The sequence below is a fragment of the Aethalodelphis obliquidens genome, unplaced genomic scaffold (assembly GCF_003676395.1).
Source record: "Aethalodelphis obliquidens isolate GAN/ISIS:26980383/991018 unplaced genomic scaffold, ASM367639v1 scaffold41, whole genome shotgun sequence".
Lineage (NCBI taxonomy): Eukaryota > Metazoa > Chordata > Mammalia > Artiodactyla > Delphinidae > Aethalodelphis > Aethalodelphis obliquidens.
Genome location: NW_020837985.1, coordinates 11,814,811 through 11,831,431, shown reverse-complemented (window position 1 = coordinate 11,831,431; position 16,621 = coordinate 11,814,811).

Sequence of the window (16,621 nt, the reverse complement as noted above, 5' to 3'; positions counted from 1 at the left end):
GACTGTGAAAAGAATGTATAATCAGGGGCTCTCATCCAGCCTGAATGTCAGCAGGCGTCTCCCTTAGGAAGTGATATTTAGGAAAGGACATGAGGACGAGGTGGAGGGAACCAGCTGACAAGGTGGGTTCTCTAGTTAGGAGAAGCACCTGTGTCCTCTGTCACAGTGCTGGGGGCTGTGTGTAGAGAAGTAGACAAATAAGACCCGTGATGACCCACGGCACTCAATGCTTTTGAGGCAAATAACAGAAATCTTGGACAAACTCGAGTATGAACAAGAAAGAAATGTATTATCTCATATAACTGGAAACCCAGGAGTTGGGCAGCCTCTAGCAGAAGCACATGCGTAATGTAACATAGACTCGGATTCCTTCCATCAGTCTCTCCTTCTCTCTCTCACTCTATCCCTCTCTCCTAGCCTCAGCTCCAGATTCCTCCTGAATCGGATCCTGGCATCCCTTGTAGAACCAAGAGGGCTTCCAGAGGTAACATGGCTTCTATGCATGCTGCCTTGTTCATGTTCAGGGGGACAGCCCAGAAATCCCTCCCTCAGTCATGAGCGGTTGGACATATCCTTCAGTTATCTTGTGATAATTAAGGCATTTCCCCGAGTCCCAGCAATCACAGGGGAACGTCATACACTGATTGATTGGTTTAGGGAAATCAGAATCTAAACTCTGGGGCAGGTCATGGAGTCACCATCCACTAGAAGGGGTAGAGGTAGGTGTTGAAGCAAAATCAGAACTCTGGGGAGAAAGGAAAAGCAGGCTGTGTGGAACAGATGTTGAGTTAGCTACCATCAATGTCTGCTCCACTGCTTTCCACAAACACAGAAAAAACTCATCCAGCTTATAGCTGGATGCAAGATGTGAAGAGAGTAGCATCAGCTTTGGTTGTGAAAAGACTAGATTTTATTCCTGTTCTTCTATCCACTGGCCGTGTAAGTAGATTAGCAATTCAATATCTCACTCTCAGCTTGATCATCTTGAAAATGGGGGAAAGAATTACAGCTGTACAGCATGCTTTTGAGAATTAAATACAATAATGTAGACAATGAATTTGATATATGACAGATAATCAGTGTATGTTCCTTCCTCCCTCCCTGCCTTCCATCCGTCTTGCCCCAGAGAATGGGGACACATTGATTCTCAATGGTAAGCAGAATCTGTGGAGGCTCAGTTGCAAAGTTGGGTTTGAAAATGGGCAGAGAGGGCCTGCAGAGAGCACTTTTTGCATATAATACAACATTGGAGACAGAGTAGTATTACTTGACCTTGAAGAACAGAGAGACACCAGAGCATGGATGAAGAGTGTGTATGTGTGTGATTCCGAGTGTATATGGGGGCGGGGTGAGAGATGAAGACAGAGGAGGTGTAGGTCTGGTCTGGTCACGGACAGCCACCACGTTGGCCTCAGAATCAGCCTTCCTTTTGATGGCTAAGGCCATCTTACCAGATCAAGTTCATTGCATGCCTTCTTTTCAGCAGGAGTTCTTTCTCAGTAGGTTCCTCAAGGCTCACACAAAGAGGCTATGGCAGGCCAGCCCCACCTGTCCACCCAAGTGCCCAGACTTGCATCAGTGGGTTCTCTAGTTAGTTAGGAGAATCAGCTGCTTAGACTCACCCCAGGCCCCACCGTAGGTCAGTACGTGTTTAACCAAAGGCGATGGGGACTCACTCAATGCAGCTGTATAAACTGGTTTCTCTGGTGGCAATACCAACAATGGAAAGATGGGGTCTGACTTTGCTCTTGTTTCAGCAATTCATAAAAGTAAATAACGAGGTTGTAAACCGGGAGAGGGCAGTAAACATGAAGACAGACTTTTGATAAAATCTAGAGGTCTTAGAAAGCTCTTGTATGTGGAGGGGGGTAAGAAAGAAAAGTAGACATCTAATATTGCTTCCAGAATTTCATTTGGAACAACCTGGGATATTGTTAATTTCTTCAGTGAAATGGGGAACATGACGAGGAAAATGTAGACTATTTGGGAAAAGGGAAGTAGCTCAAAATTGCTGGAATGTATGTTTTGAGGAGGGGTTGGCAGGAAATGAGGCTGCAGACATTGACAGGCATTAAGGAATGAAGAGCCTCTTACAGTAAAATGTTTGAAATTTATTCTAAAGGTAAAGAAGAATTAAAGAAAGTCTTTAAAGCAAGGACATGTTGTCTATATTTTTGAAAGACCCTTCTGGCTGCACCGGAAAGATGGACTGAGTGATGGCAGACAGAGGAGATTTCTGTAAAGATCCAGGTGACAAGCAAAGAGAACCTGAAAATAAGGAGCAAGAAGGAATGAAGGAGGGAAGGGTGGAGAGAGGAATGATTGGATAATGGAGGGACTCATCTGCCATCTTAAATGACTTCTGTTCTAAGAGGCAGAGAAGCCCGAGTTTGGAATAACCAAGCTTTAATGATGGAACATCAATGGATCCGTCATTTCTGTAGAAATGGTGTAGTAATGGCTTCAGATGCTGAAAATGGAGCCCAGACTCCACGCAGGCATCTGGGTAAGACTCTACCACCTGGAGCTGAGAGCACATGAAGAACAAGAGATTTGGAAAGTTCAACTTCTCTGAAAAGAATGGAGCTTTTCTGTTTGGAGAGTTCAATCTTACTATGAAATATCACTAATGGTGATTTAATATTGTTCACATTTCAGGCGTTCGTGCTGCTAATATTACCCTTGTTTACCTTGCAGTTCTGACACAGGAAATCCCTTGATGGCTGAATTGGGTCCCAGCCCCCAAATTCATATGTTGAAGGACCCAGGACCACAGAACGTGACTGTTTTTAGGACTGCGCCTTTAAAGAGGTAATTAAGGTTAAATCAGGTCACTGGGGTGGGGCCCTAGTCCAGTGCTGCTGATGTCTTTATATAAAGAGGAGATTAAGATACAGACAGACCCAGAGGGAAGATCATACAGAGACACTTGAGGAACACAGCCATCTACAAACCAGAGAAAGAGGCCTCATAAGAAACCACCCTGCCGCCATCTTGATCTCAGCCTTCTAGCCTCCAGAACTAGAATGAGAAAACACACTTCTGTTGCCAACCCTGACCAATCAACCAGAGACCTCACTATCAAGACCAGGGGGTTAACAGGAAAACAAAAACTCAAAGACATGGTGACTTCTAGAAAGCGCTTATTATCACATCCCACCCCCAACTCTGGCCTTTTAGATTCACATAGGGTTTAAGATTGAGGCGATTTCTGGAGGGCCACCTTAACTAGAAGTGAAGTGTCTAAAGTACTTAACAGTCTGAACCACAAGAGTATGATATATTTGGCGAACCCCAAGTGGGATGCATTAGCTGGTTCTGGGGAAAGGTCAGACCTAGGAGCAGCTTCCTACACGGATCACCACTTTACGGTTCTAGCTCCTTCTTCCGTGACATCGGTGGGTGCTCACTGGGTTACTATTTCTTCACATTATGGTTAGAAAATCTAAGACATCAGATTGGGTGTTAGAAAAGGGATTGGGAAACAGATGGGGAAATAGGCAGAATTGGCCTTAGTCTTGGTAAAAGTGTTTAGTTTTAGCAAAATGAAGTTTTCCATAGGTTCAGCCTTGTATATGAGTCCTTTGCTGATGGTTTCTGCATTGAAGTCAGGGGCTAACACAGAGGGTAATTTTCTTTGTTTTCTTCTGCGTGTGTGCCCATCTCAGGACTTCACAGGGAAAAGAGTGATGGGGTAAAGGGAGATTTGAATACTACTATGCCACTTGGTAAAAACATAGACTATAGAGTAGTAGTTCTATTACTCTGATGTCCCCGGTCTTGCCATCATTCCTGTGTAATGGGAAGCCATTGAAGGCACTTAAGTGGGGACTGATATAGTAAGATCTGCTTTAAAAAAACACATGGTGGGTAGACAGGATATAGATGTCACCCAAGGTAGAGAAACCCCCTAAGACGTTGCTCCAGGGGCCCTCATTCATTCTATCCACTTATCTTACAGATATTCATCATGCGCGTATTTTGTGAAATCGATCTTGGCTCTGGAGGCACAGTGACTGAGAAAATCAAAGTCACTGCCTACACCAAGTTATACTATAGTGGAGGAAAACAAGGGCTACGTACGGTGCCTGGGGGCTGCTGTTACATACCGCAAGGAGGTCGGGTAAGTGCTCACTGATGAGATAATACTGAACACAGTGACTAGAACGCGAAAGCAGGACGTGAGGACGTCTGGGGAGGGAGGATTTCAGGCAGTAAGACTAAGTGGAAAGTCTCTGAGGCAGGAATGTGCTCGGCTTGCTGGGGGAACAAGCAAGAAGGCCAGCGTGGCTAGCACAGATTCAGTAGCAGGGAGAGGCGCAGCACATACATTTGGAAAATCAGCAGGGGTAGGTAGAGGGAGAATAGATGAAATGAGGACTTATAAAATCTTCCTGTCTCTCGGTCAGACTTTCATCAAAATGCTATTTTAGTTTTCCTCTGGGGTCCCCTATCTCCTTATCGTTCCTGAACAATAGGAGGCTGGTGCAGGTGGTGAGGGTGACATTGTACAGGCGCTGACACGTCAAAGGCAGGAGGGCCTGAGTCAGGACGGCTACAGAGACGGGCTGCAAAGATGAACACGGTGCTCACCGACCTTCCGTACAAAGACAGCACCTGTGACCGGCAGCCAGGCGGCGTAGGTGTCCAGAGTGGTGATGTTCACGTGCGTGGTGCAGTCTGTGGAGGAGGTGAAGAGTCTCTTAGCCTCGGTCCTGATTCCTCAGGTCATCCGGTTTCTCCAGTCATAGCTGTTCCCGTAAACACTGCCACAAGGTGACAGCATCCCAAGCTGTGGAGAGGCGCTAATGTGTGAGCTGTCACCAGGTGTTGACCCCCCCTTAGCAAACGCCCTGTCACTTCCCAGCAGCCTCATGAGCACCTCTGCACTGGGCAGGAGGCTCTCTGCTCAGCCTGGGGCCTGCCATGCTGGTTGGGCTTCACAGTCACACCTGCCATCTGCTGCATCACTGTTGTGATCAAGAGGCAGGGAACAAATGCAATTGTGCTCCTTTTAAGCTCTTTTTGATATCATCATCATCGTCGTCATCATCATCATCATAAACATCTACTCAGTGCTTGCTGTCTGCCTGGCACAGTGATAAACGCTTGCTCAGAACCTTACTGAATTCTCCAACAACCATGAGGTTTTATCACCCACGTATTTAGATGAGAAAAATAAAGGAGAGAGTAATTACATAATTTGCCCAAGTTCACACAACTAGCTTGGGCTCACTGACCCAGAGGAAAGCTAAACTGTCCTCCTGCCAGGATGGTAGACAGAGCTGCACCCCTGCCCACCCTGGGTTCTTTATAAAGACCAGGGGACCTTACATCACTTCCTTAAGGTCCCACAGCTTGTTCATATCAGGAGCTAACACACACCATAGCAAGTACTAGTCTAGTGGCTTTTACGAAATTTTTATTTATTCTTCACAGCAACCTGAATTTTACAGATGAGGAAACAGAGCCCAGGGTCTGAGAGCCACCAGAGAGCTGGGCAGGGGCTTGAGTTCCAGACTCTCTGATAACCTTTGCCCCGACCCCTGTGGTGTCAGGACTCGCTTTGAGCGGAGCACGTGCCAGGGTTCAGATTTTCAGTGGACAGATTTTGTCTTAGAGCAAACAAGCCAGTGCAGCCCCACAAGACAGAAACAGAATGGGAGCCACACGTGCACTTCCTATTTTTTTGAGTAGCCACATTTTTAAAAAGAATTGATAGTCAAGTCATACTCCCGAGAAAGGGAGGATAAATTTTCATCCTCATTCCTGTAAGAAAACTGAAGACAAGAAAAGATCCATAGAGGTGAAGTCCCTGGACTTAGAGTCACTGAGCGAGCTGAATTCAAATCTCCCATCTGCCACTAACTGTGTGACTCTGTGCACTGTATGTAAACACAGTCTTTGCTGCATCGTCTGCAACTTTAAACTCTAACGCCAAGCATCTCAGCACATCATGCTGATTCGTGCCTCCATATGTCTCTTCCAGACTAGGGTTTCTGCCCTTCCTGCTACCTACCCTCTTGTAAAACCGATGCTTATCCAAGGAAATCTGACAAAATGATTGACTTAGCTAAGCTGATACCTACTAGCGCTCCAGCTACAGTCCAACTGAATAAGCGCGTCTATGCTTTTTACCTCTCTCTCTCTGCCCCCCTCTCCCCTTCCCCGCCCCTGTGTGTGTGTGTGTGTGTGTGTGTGTGAAAGAGAGAGAGAGGGAATTCTGAGGGATTTCTTCCTCCAGTGTAGTTGAGATTAGGATAAATTGAATTGTTGGTTCATGACTATACCGAAGCTTCTTGAGTGTCCAGGAGAGACTCAGTATCAGATGGTTAATCTGAGACAAAACCAATAGCCAGGACTGCGCCATCAATAGACCTGGGTTTACAGTTTGCAGAATAATATTATGAACTTGAGGGTCAGCCTTCTGTTTGCCACTTTCGTCTTTGTTTGCACCAGTCTCACTCAGACCATCTTGCTCTACATGCTGACGTTCAGAACACACTGTTCCCTCTACAGCCATGTCCCGGGGGGCTCCCTTTCTTCCTTTGAGTGTCAGTTTAAATGTCACTTTCTTGGAGAGGTTTCCTTACGCAGACTTAACAAAGTAAAGCCCACTCTTTTGGACACTATTTCAACCTCTATTTTTTCCTTCATAACATGTATTTTAGTTCACAATGCTTTTTAAACGTATAAGTACGTGCCTGTTTGCTTGAATATGTTTTTTCTAGACTAAAATGCAAAATTTATGAAGTCAGATATTGGTTTCTTTTATCATTGTTGTTGTTCAGGTTTGTCCTCATTACCTAACATTATTCGTGGTACTTAGTAGGTAATCAATAAATATTTGTTTGGGAAAAACAACAGTGACAATAAGGAAATGAGGAAGGAAGGAAGGAAAGCAGGGTGGGTGGGAGGGAAGAGAAGGAGGTTGAAAGAGAGAGAGAAGGAGGGAGGAACAAATAAACTAACGGACAAATGAGAGGGAAATGCAATGAAAAAAGAGGGAAGGAAAGAAGGCAGTTAGGTAGGCACTCAATTTAACAGAGCCTCATATTACCCTTGTGTATTGGGACTCCTGAGTGGAATTAATTATCAAGGATTTTTGTGTGATAATCAAACCATGCAAGTTGTAAACAGTAAAACACTATGCAAATCAGAGCCATTAAGGTTTGTCAATAACTCTTCCCCCCCCCCCCCCAGAGGCATCTACTATGCAGTACCTAGAACATACTTGGTGTCTCTCTTTCCTTCTGCCCGGAGTGCTTTCCTCTCTGCCTTCATTCCTACTCACCCTTTAAAACTTCCTCTAGGACTTCCATGATGCCCCGTTTTCCTGCATTTTGAGGTAGGTATCTCCTCTACATTTTTGTGGGGTTCCATGGGCCTCTGGTGACTGGGGGCAGGGGAAGGGACAGTAACCCACTGCCCTGATCACGTGGTTTTGGTTTTTTTTTCATTTTAACATCTTTATTGGAGTATAATTGCTTTACAATGGTATATTAGTTTCAGCTTCACAACAAAATGAATCAGTTATATATATACATATGTTCCCATATCTCTTCCCGCTTGCGTCTCCCTCCCTCCCACCCTCCCTATCCCACCCCTCCAGGCGGTCACAAAGCACCGAGCTGATCTCCCTGTGCTATGCGGCTGCTTCCCACTAGCTATCTACCTTACGTTTGGTAGTGTATATATGTCCATGCCTCTTTTCTCGCTTTGTCACCGTTTACCCTTCCCCCTCCCCATAGCCTCAAGTCCATCCTCTAGTAAGTCTGTGTCTTTATTCCTGTTTCACCCCTAGGTTTTTCATGACATTTTTTTTTTCTTAAATTCCATATATATGCGTTAGCATACGGTATTTGTCTCTCTCTTTCTGACTTACTTCACTCTGTATGACAGACTCTAGGTCCATCCACCTCATTACAAATAGCTTAATTTTGTTTCTTTTTATGGCTGAGTAATATTCCATTGCATATATGTGCCACATCTTCTTTATCCATTCATCGATGATGGACACTTAGGTTGTTTCCATCTCTGGGCTATTGTAAATAGAGCTGCAATGAACATTTTGGTACATGACTCTTTTTGAATTATGGTTTTCTCAGGGTATATGCCCAGTAGTGGGATTGCTGGGTCATATGGTAGTTCTATTTGTAGTTTTTTAAGGAACCTCCATACTGTTCTCCACAGTGGTTGTATCAATTTACATTCCCACCAACAGTGTAAGGGGGTTCCCTTTTCTCCACACCCTCTCCAGCATTTATTGTTTCTAGATTTTTTGATGATGGCCATTCTGACTGGTGTGAGATGATATCTCATTGTAGTTTTGATTTGCATTTCTCTAATGATTAGTGATGTTGAGCATTCTTTCGTGTGTTTGTTGGCACTCTGTATATCTTCTTTGGAGAAATGTCTATTTAGGTCCTCTGCCCATTTTTGGATTGGGTTGTTTGTTTTTTTGTTATTAAGCTGCATGAGCTGCTTATAAATTTTGGAGATTAATCCTTTGTCAGTTGCTTCATTTGCAAATATTTTCTCCCATTCTGAGGGTTGTCTCTTCGCCTTGTTTATGGTTTCCTTTGCTGCACAAAAGCTTTTAAGTTTCATTAGGTCCCATTTGTTTACTTTTGTTTTTATTTCCATTTCTCTAGGAGGTGGGTCAAAAAGGACCTTGTTGTGATTTATGTCATAGAGTGTCCTGCCTATGTTTTCCTCCAAGAGTTTGATAGTTTCTGGCCTTACATTTAGGTCTTTAATCCATTTTGAGATTATTTTTGTGTATGGTGATAGGGAGTGATCTAATCTCATACTTTTACATGTACCTGTCCAGTTTTCCCAGCACCACTTATTGAATAGGCTGTCCTTTCTCCACTGTACATTCCTGCCTCCTTTGTCAAAGATAAGGTGACCATATGTGCGTGGGTTTATCTCTGGGCTTTCTATCCTGTTCCATTGATCTATATTTCTGTTTTTGTGCCAGTACCATACTGCCTTGATTACTGTAGCTTTGTAGTATAGTCCGAAGTCAGGGAGCCTGATTCCTCCAGTTCCGTTTTTCGTTCTCAAGATTGCTTTGGCTATTCGGGGTCTTTTGTGTTTCCATACAAATTGTGAAATTTTTTGTTCTAGTGCTGTGAAAAATGCCAGTGGTAGTTTGATAGGGATTGCATTGAATCTGTAGATTGCTTAGGGTAGTAGAGTCATTTTCACAATGTTGATTCTTCCAATCCAAGAACATGGTATATCTCTCCATCTATTTGTATCATCTTTAATTTCTCTCATCAGTGTCTTATAATTTTCTGCATACAGGTCTTTTGTCTCCTTAGGTAGGTTTATTCCTAGATATTTTATTCTTTTTGTTGCAGTGGTAAATGGGAGTGTTTTCTTGATTTCACTTTCAGATTTTTCATCCTTAGTGTATAGGAATGCCAGAGATTTCTGTGCATTAATTTTGTATCCTGCTACTTTACCAGATTCATTGATTAGCTCTAGTAGTTTTCTGGTAGCATCTTTAGGATTCTCTATGTATACTCTCATGTCATCTGCAAACAGTGACAGCTTTACTTCTTCTTTTCCGATTTGGATTCCTTTTATTTCCTTTTCTTCTCTGATTGCTGTGGCTAAAACTTCCAAAACTATGTTGAATAAGAGTGGTGAGAGTGGGCAACCTTGTCTTGTTCCTGATCTTAGTGGAAATGCTTTCAGTTTTTCACCATTGAGGACGATGTTGGCTGTGGGTTTGTCATATATGGCCTTTATTATGTTGAGGAAAGTTCCCTCTATGCCTACTTTCTGCAGGGTTTTTATCATAAATGAGTGTTGAATTTTGTCAAAAGCTTTCTCTGCCTCTATTGAGATGATCATATGGTTTTTCTCCTTCAATTTGTTAATATGGTGTATCACGTTGATTGATTTGCGTATATTGAAGAATCCTGCATTCCTGGAATAAACCCCACTTGATCATGGTGTATGATCCGTTTAATGTGCTGTTGGATTCTGTTTGCTAGTATTTTGTTGAGTATTTTTGCATCTATGTTCATCAGTGATATTGGCCTGTAGTTTTCTTTCTTTGTGACATCCTTGTCTGGTTTTGGTATCAGGGTGATGGTGGCCTTGTAGAATGAGTTGGGCAGTGTTCCTCCCTCTGCTATATTTTGGAAGAGTCTGAGAAGGATAGGTGATAGCTCTTCTCTAAATGTTTGATAGAATTTGCCTGTGAAGCCATCTGGTCCTGGGCTTTTGCTTGTTGGAAGATTTTTAATCACAGTTTCAATTTCAGTGCTTGTGATTGGTCTGTTCATATTTTCTATTTCTTCCTGATTCAGTCTTGGCAGGTTGTGCCTTTCTAAGAATTTGTCCATTTCTTCCAGGTTGTCCATTTTATTGGCATAGAGTTGCTTGTAGTAATCTCTCATGATCGTTTGTATTTCTTCAGTATCAGTTGTTACTTCTCCTTTTTCATTTCTAATTCTATTGATTTGAGTCTTCTCCCTTTTTTTATTGATGAGTCTGGCTAATGGTTTATCAATTTTGTTTATCCTTTCAAAGAACCAGCTTTTAGTTTTATCGATCTTTGCTATCGTTTCCTTCATTTCTTTTTCATTTATTTCTGATCTGATTTTTATGATTTCTTTCCTCCTGCTAACTTTGGGGGTTTTTTGTTCTTCTTTCTCTAATTGCTTTAGGTGCAAGGTTAGGTTGTTTATTCGAGATGTTTCCTGCTTCTTAAGGTAGGATTGTATTGCTATAAACTTCCCTCTTAGAACTGCTTTTGCTGCATCCCATAGGTTTTGGATCGTCGTGTCTCCATTGTCATTTGTTTCTAGGTATTTTTTGATTTCCTCTTTGATTTCTTCAGTGATCACTTCGTTATTAAGTAGTGTATTGTTTAGCCTCCATGTGTTTGTATTTTTTACAGATCTTTTCCTGTAATTGATATCGAGTCTCATAGCGTTGTGGTCGGAAAAGATACTTGATACAATTTCAGTTTTCTTAAATTTACCAAGGCTTGATTTGTGACCCAAGATATGATCTATCCTGGAGAATGTTCCATGAGCACTTGAGAAAAATGTGTATTCTGTTGTTTGTTTTTGGATGGAATGTCCTATATATATCAATTAACTCCATCTCGTTTAATGTATCATTTAAAGCTTGTGTTTCCTTATTTATTTTCATTTTGGTTGATCTGTCCATTGGTGAAAGTGGGGTGTTAAAGTCCCCTACTATGAATGTGTTACTGTCGATTTCCCCTTTTATGGCTGTCAGTATTTGCCTTATGTATTGAGGTGCTCCTATGTTGGGTGCATAAATATTTACAATTGTTATATCTTCTTCTTGGATCGATCCCTTGATCATTATGTAGTGTCCTTGTCTCTTCTAATAGTCTTTGTTTTAAAGTCTATTTTGTCTGATATGAGAATTGCTACTCCAGCTTTCTTTTGGTTTCTATTTGCATGAAATACCTTTTTCCATCCCCTTACTTTCAGTCTGTATGTGTCTCTAGGTCTGAAGTGGGTCTCTTGTAGACAGCAAATATATGCGTCTTGTTTTTGTATCCATTCAGCCAATCTGTGTCTTTTGGTGGGAGCATTTAGTCCATTTACATTTAAGGTAATTATCGATATGTGTGTTCCCATTCCCATTTTCTTAATTGTTTTGGGTTCGTTATTGTAGGTCTTTTCCTTCTCTTGTGTTTCTTGCCTAGAGAAGTTCCTTTAGCAGTTGTTGTAGAGCTGGTTTGGTGGTGCTGAACTCTCTCAGCTTTTGCTTGTCTGTAAAGGTTTTAATTTCTCCATCATATCTGAATGAGATCCTTGCTGGGTAGAGTCATCTTGGTTGCAGGTTTTTCTCCTTCAACACTTTCAATATGTCCTGCCACTCCCTTCTGGCTTGCAGAGTTTCTGCTGAAAGATCAGCTGTTAACCTTATAGGGATTCCCTTGTGTGTTATTTGTTGTTTTTCCCTTGCTTCTTTTAATAGGTTTTCTTTGTATTTAATTTTTGACAGTTTGATTAATATGTGTCTTGGCGTATTTCTCCTTGGATTTATCCTGCATGGGACTCTCTGTGCTTCCTGGACTTGATTAACTATTTCCTTTCCCATATTAGGGAAGTTTTCAACTATAATCTCTTCAAATATTTTCTCAGTTCCTTTCTTTTTCTCTTCTTCTTCTGGAACCCTTATAATTCGAATGTTGGTGCGTTTAATGTTGTCCCAGAGGTCTCTGAGACTGTCCTCAGTTCTTTTCATTCTTTTTTCTTTATTCTGCTCTGCAGTAGTTATTTCCACTATTTTATTTTCCAGGTCACTTATCCGTTCTTCTGCCTCAGTTATTCTGCTATTGATCCCATCTAGAGTATTTTTCATTTCATTTATTGTGTTGTTCATCATTGCTTGTTTCATCTTTAGTTCTTCTAGGTCCTTGTTAACTGATTCTTGCATTTTGTCTATTCTATTTCCAAGATTTTGGATCATCTTTACTATCATTATTCTGAATTCTTTTTCAGGTAGACTGCCTATTTCCTCTTCATTTGTTAGGTCTGGTGGGTTTTTATCTTGCTCCTTCATCTGCTGTGTGTTTTTCTGTCTTTTCATTTTGCTTATCTTACTGTGTTTGGGGTCTCCTTTTTGCAGGCTGAAGGTTCGTAGTTCCTGTTGTTTTTTGTGTCTGTCCTCAGTGGCTAAGGTTGGTTCAGTGGGTTGTGTAGGCTTCCTGGTGGAGGGTACTAGTTCCTGTGTTCTGGTGGATGAGACTGGATCTTGTCTTTCTGGTGGGCAAGTCCACGCCTGGTGGTGTGTTTGTTTTGGGGTGTCTGTAGACTTATTATGATTTTGGGCAGCCTCTCTGCTAATGGGTGGGGTTGTGTTCCTGTTTTGCTAGTTGTTTGGCATAGGATGTCCAGCACTGTAGCTTGCTGGTCGATGAGTGAAGCTGGGTGCTGGCGTTGAGATGGAGATCTCTGGGAGATTTTCGCCGTTTGATATTATGTGCAGCTGGGAGGCCTCTTGTGGACCAGTGTCCTGAAGTTGGCTCTCCCACCTCAGAGGCACAGCACTGACTCCTGGCTGTAGCACCAAGAGCCTTTCATCCACAGGGCTCCTTAATTTGGGATGATTCGTTGTCTATTCAGGTATTCCCCAGATGCAGGTACATCAAGTTGATTGTGGAGATTTAATCCGGTGCTCCTGAGGCTGCTGGGAGAGATTTCCCTTTCTCTTCTTTGTTCTGGCAATTCCCAGGGGCTCAGCTTTGGATTTGGCCCCGCCTGTGCGTGTAGGTCGCCGGAGGGCGTCTGTTCTTTGCTCAGATGGGACGGGGTTAAAGGAGCCACTGATTCAGAGGCTCTGGCTCACTCAGGCCGGAGGGGTAGGGAGGGTCACGGAGTGTGGGGCGTACCTGCGGCGGCAGAGGCCGGCGTGACGTTGCTAGCCTGAGGTGCGCCGTGCGTTCTCCCGGGGGAGTTGTCCCTGGATCCCGGGACCCCGGCAGTGGTGGGCTGCACAGGCTCCCCGGAAGGGAGTGTGGATAGTGACCTGTGCCCGCACACAGGCTTCTTGGTGGCGGCAGCAGCGGCCCTAGCGTCTCATGTCTGTCTCTGGGCTCCGCACTTTCAGCCGCGGCTTGCGCCTGTCTCCGGAGCTCTCTCAAGCAGCGTTCCTAATCCCCTCTCCTCGTGCACCAGGAAACAAAGAGGTAAGAAAAAGTCTCTTGCCTTTTCGGCAGCTCCAGACTTTTCCCCGGACTCCCTCCCGGCTAGCCGTGGTGCACTAACGCCCTGCAGGCTGTGTTCACACCGCCAACCCCAGGCCTCTCCCTTTGCTCTGACCGAAGCCGGAGCCTCAGCTCCCAGCCCCGCCCGCCCCAGTGGGGGAGCAGACAAGCCTCTCGGCTGGTGAGTGCCGGTCGGCCCTGAGCCTCTGTGCGGGAATCTTGCCGCTTTGCCCTCCGCACCCCTGTGGCTGTGCTCTCCTCCGCGGCTCCCAAGCTCCCCCACTCTGCCACCCGAAGTCCCCGCCCGCGAAGGGGCTCCTAGTGTGTGGACACTTTTCCTCCTTCACAGCTCTCTCCCGCTGGTGCAGGACCCGTCCCTATCCTTTTGCCCTACCCAGGTACGTGGGGGGTTCCTTGCCTTTTGGGAGGTCTGAGGTCTTCTGCCAGCGTTCAGTAGGTGCTCCGTAGGAGTTGTTCCACGCATAGATGTATTTCTGGTGTATCTCGATCACGTGGTTTTGTAAGAATCTCTTTAGAAGCCTGTCTTCTAATTTGGTGGTTAGCTTCCCAAGGGATGTCATGTCTGTCTTGTTTATTATGATACCACTACTTAGCCAAATCACTGGCATATAACTGTATATTGAAACAATAAGCGCAGAGGTGATTGGATAAGTAAATACGTGAGTGAATGAACATTTTACACTTGCTGCACACAGGAGCTTTTTTTGGTGAGCATTCTCATACACTTCCTAGCATCTAGTTTCAAATATAATAGGTACCTAAATGCATCGCAGGTTTTTTTGGATGGCTTGTTATTTTCTTACAAAAGAACCACTGTCTCTATGGTTATGCAGCAAAACCAGACTGCAAGCAAACAGGAGTGTTCTGTTCATCAAGAGAGGCCAACAGGTGTTATTTTAGAGGCATCCACTGCCTGAGAGCTGAGCCCTTAATTTACTCTGATGACTACCTTAAGTAGCCAAAGTGACTCGGAAGCCCTCCCTTGAGACATTCATTGGAAAACACAGTTTGAATTAGTCTAATAACTGAATGTCAACCGACTTCCACCACAAAGCAGTGAGGTGTGCTTCCCTCTTTACAAATCAGGTAACCCAGAAGAGTACAGCCTCAATAACCACTAATAAGCGTTCTCAGAGGATTGAGGCCAGCAAGGGAGCCTACAGTCCAAATACCTTACCTTAGCATCCACTACCCTTAATGAGTCGGCCCTGACTTCCCCAATCATTGAAAACACTCTGCAAAATCCCACGAGCATTTGTAAAGAAGTGGAGACGACAGCGCATTCCAGGTTGAGGGAACAATTTAAACAAAGGCAAGAAAGTCAGTTAAGTTCGGTAATTCTATAAGGTGCATATGTGGGAGGAATTAATGATGAAATAGGGAAACGGAGGTCTGATTGTGAGATATCTTGGAATAAATGTTGCTCGGTCTTCTGGTCTGAACAGAGTGGCATAGATATGTTTTTCCTTGTCCCTCCTCACTCAGCATCACCATAAACCCTAGAACGGGTGCAGGAGACAACCAAGGAGAACTCTGAGAGGTGTAAGAAGGCCAGCAGGCTCGGGCTCCAAGACTGGAAGAACAGCTCAGGGGCAGAGCATCTTGTCTTCTCTCGCCCAACAGAAGAAGGTCACCCAGGCCTGGCGTTCACCAATCCCCGACCCACCAACAGAATAACATGCAGGCAGACGCACTCTGGCCCCGGATCAAACAAGAGTCTCTCTGGATACATCAGGTTACTCACTCAGACACCATGAATAACCAGAGGATAAACAAAGAACTCTTCCCCCACTGGGCCTGAGACTCCCTCTTTCTGCTGAAAGGTTCTGAGGGGTCAGGGATAAAGCAAGAAAAAGACAAGACAACCAGTGGCTGCGTCCAGGAAGCCTCTCTCTCCTCACAGGCTTAACTGAGATTCCCCCTTCCCACTCAAAGACACCTGGGGAGCAGAGGGGGTGGGACTGGGGTCCAGTAGGTGGACCCAAACCACGCCCCTCACCAGTGGAAGGCATCCGACAGCAGACTTGGGGAAATGCCTTCTGTACCCTCCGCAGCACTAGCCAGGACAGGGAAGGCCCAGCAGCACCAAACCAAGCAGATGAAAACCACGCTGCGCACATTCTGAGGATTAAACTGCCACTAGAACCATACTCCACAAAGTCAGCCAAAGCCTGCATTCTAAACCTAAACTTGGTGACTTGCTAAAAGAAGAGATTTTACTAGGACCCAAAGCATTCTAACATACAGACGCTGTCCAGGACGCAACTGAAAATCACCTAGGATACCAAGAACCAAGAAAATCACAACTTCAATGAGAGACGACAATCAAGTGATGGTGTACAAGGGCGAATCAGACGTGGGAATTATATCGTTGTAAGAGAAGGATGTTAAGGCAGTAGTTGTAAAAAATGCTTCGAAATTCAATTATAGATTCTCCTGAAACAAAAGAAAAAATAGAAATTACAGCAAAAGAATAAAAGTTTTATATAAAGAACCAAATGGAAGTTAAGAAACTAAAAAATGCAGTAACAGGAAAGTCTCACTGGATGAACTCAAACAGTAAAGATCAAGACTGTGTGATTGACACACAGATCAATGGAACACATGTCAATGGAACAAAATAGAGCTCCTACTGAGAGACTCACATAAATGTGTTCAACTGATTTTTGACAAGGGTAGAAAGGTAATTCAATGGAGGAAAGATAGCTTTTTAAACACACAGTACTGGAGCATTTGGGCACCCATAGGCAAGGAAAGAAAGAGTTATCCTAACCTACTCTCAACACACTATATAAAAATTAACTCACCATTGATCATAGACAAATATAAAAATATAAAACTTTCCACAAAAACAACAGCAACAGAGGAGAAAGTCTTCGGGATCTA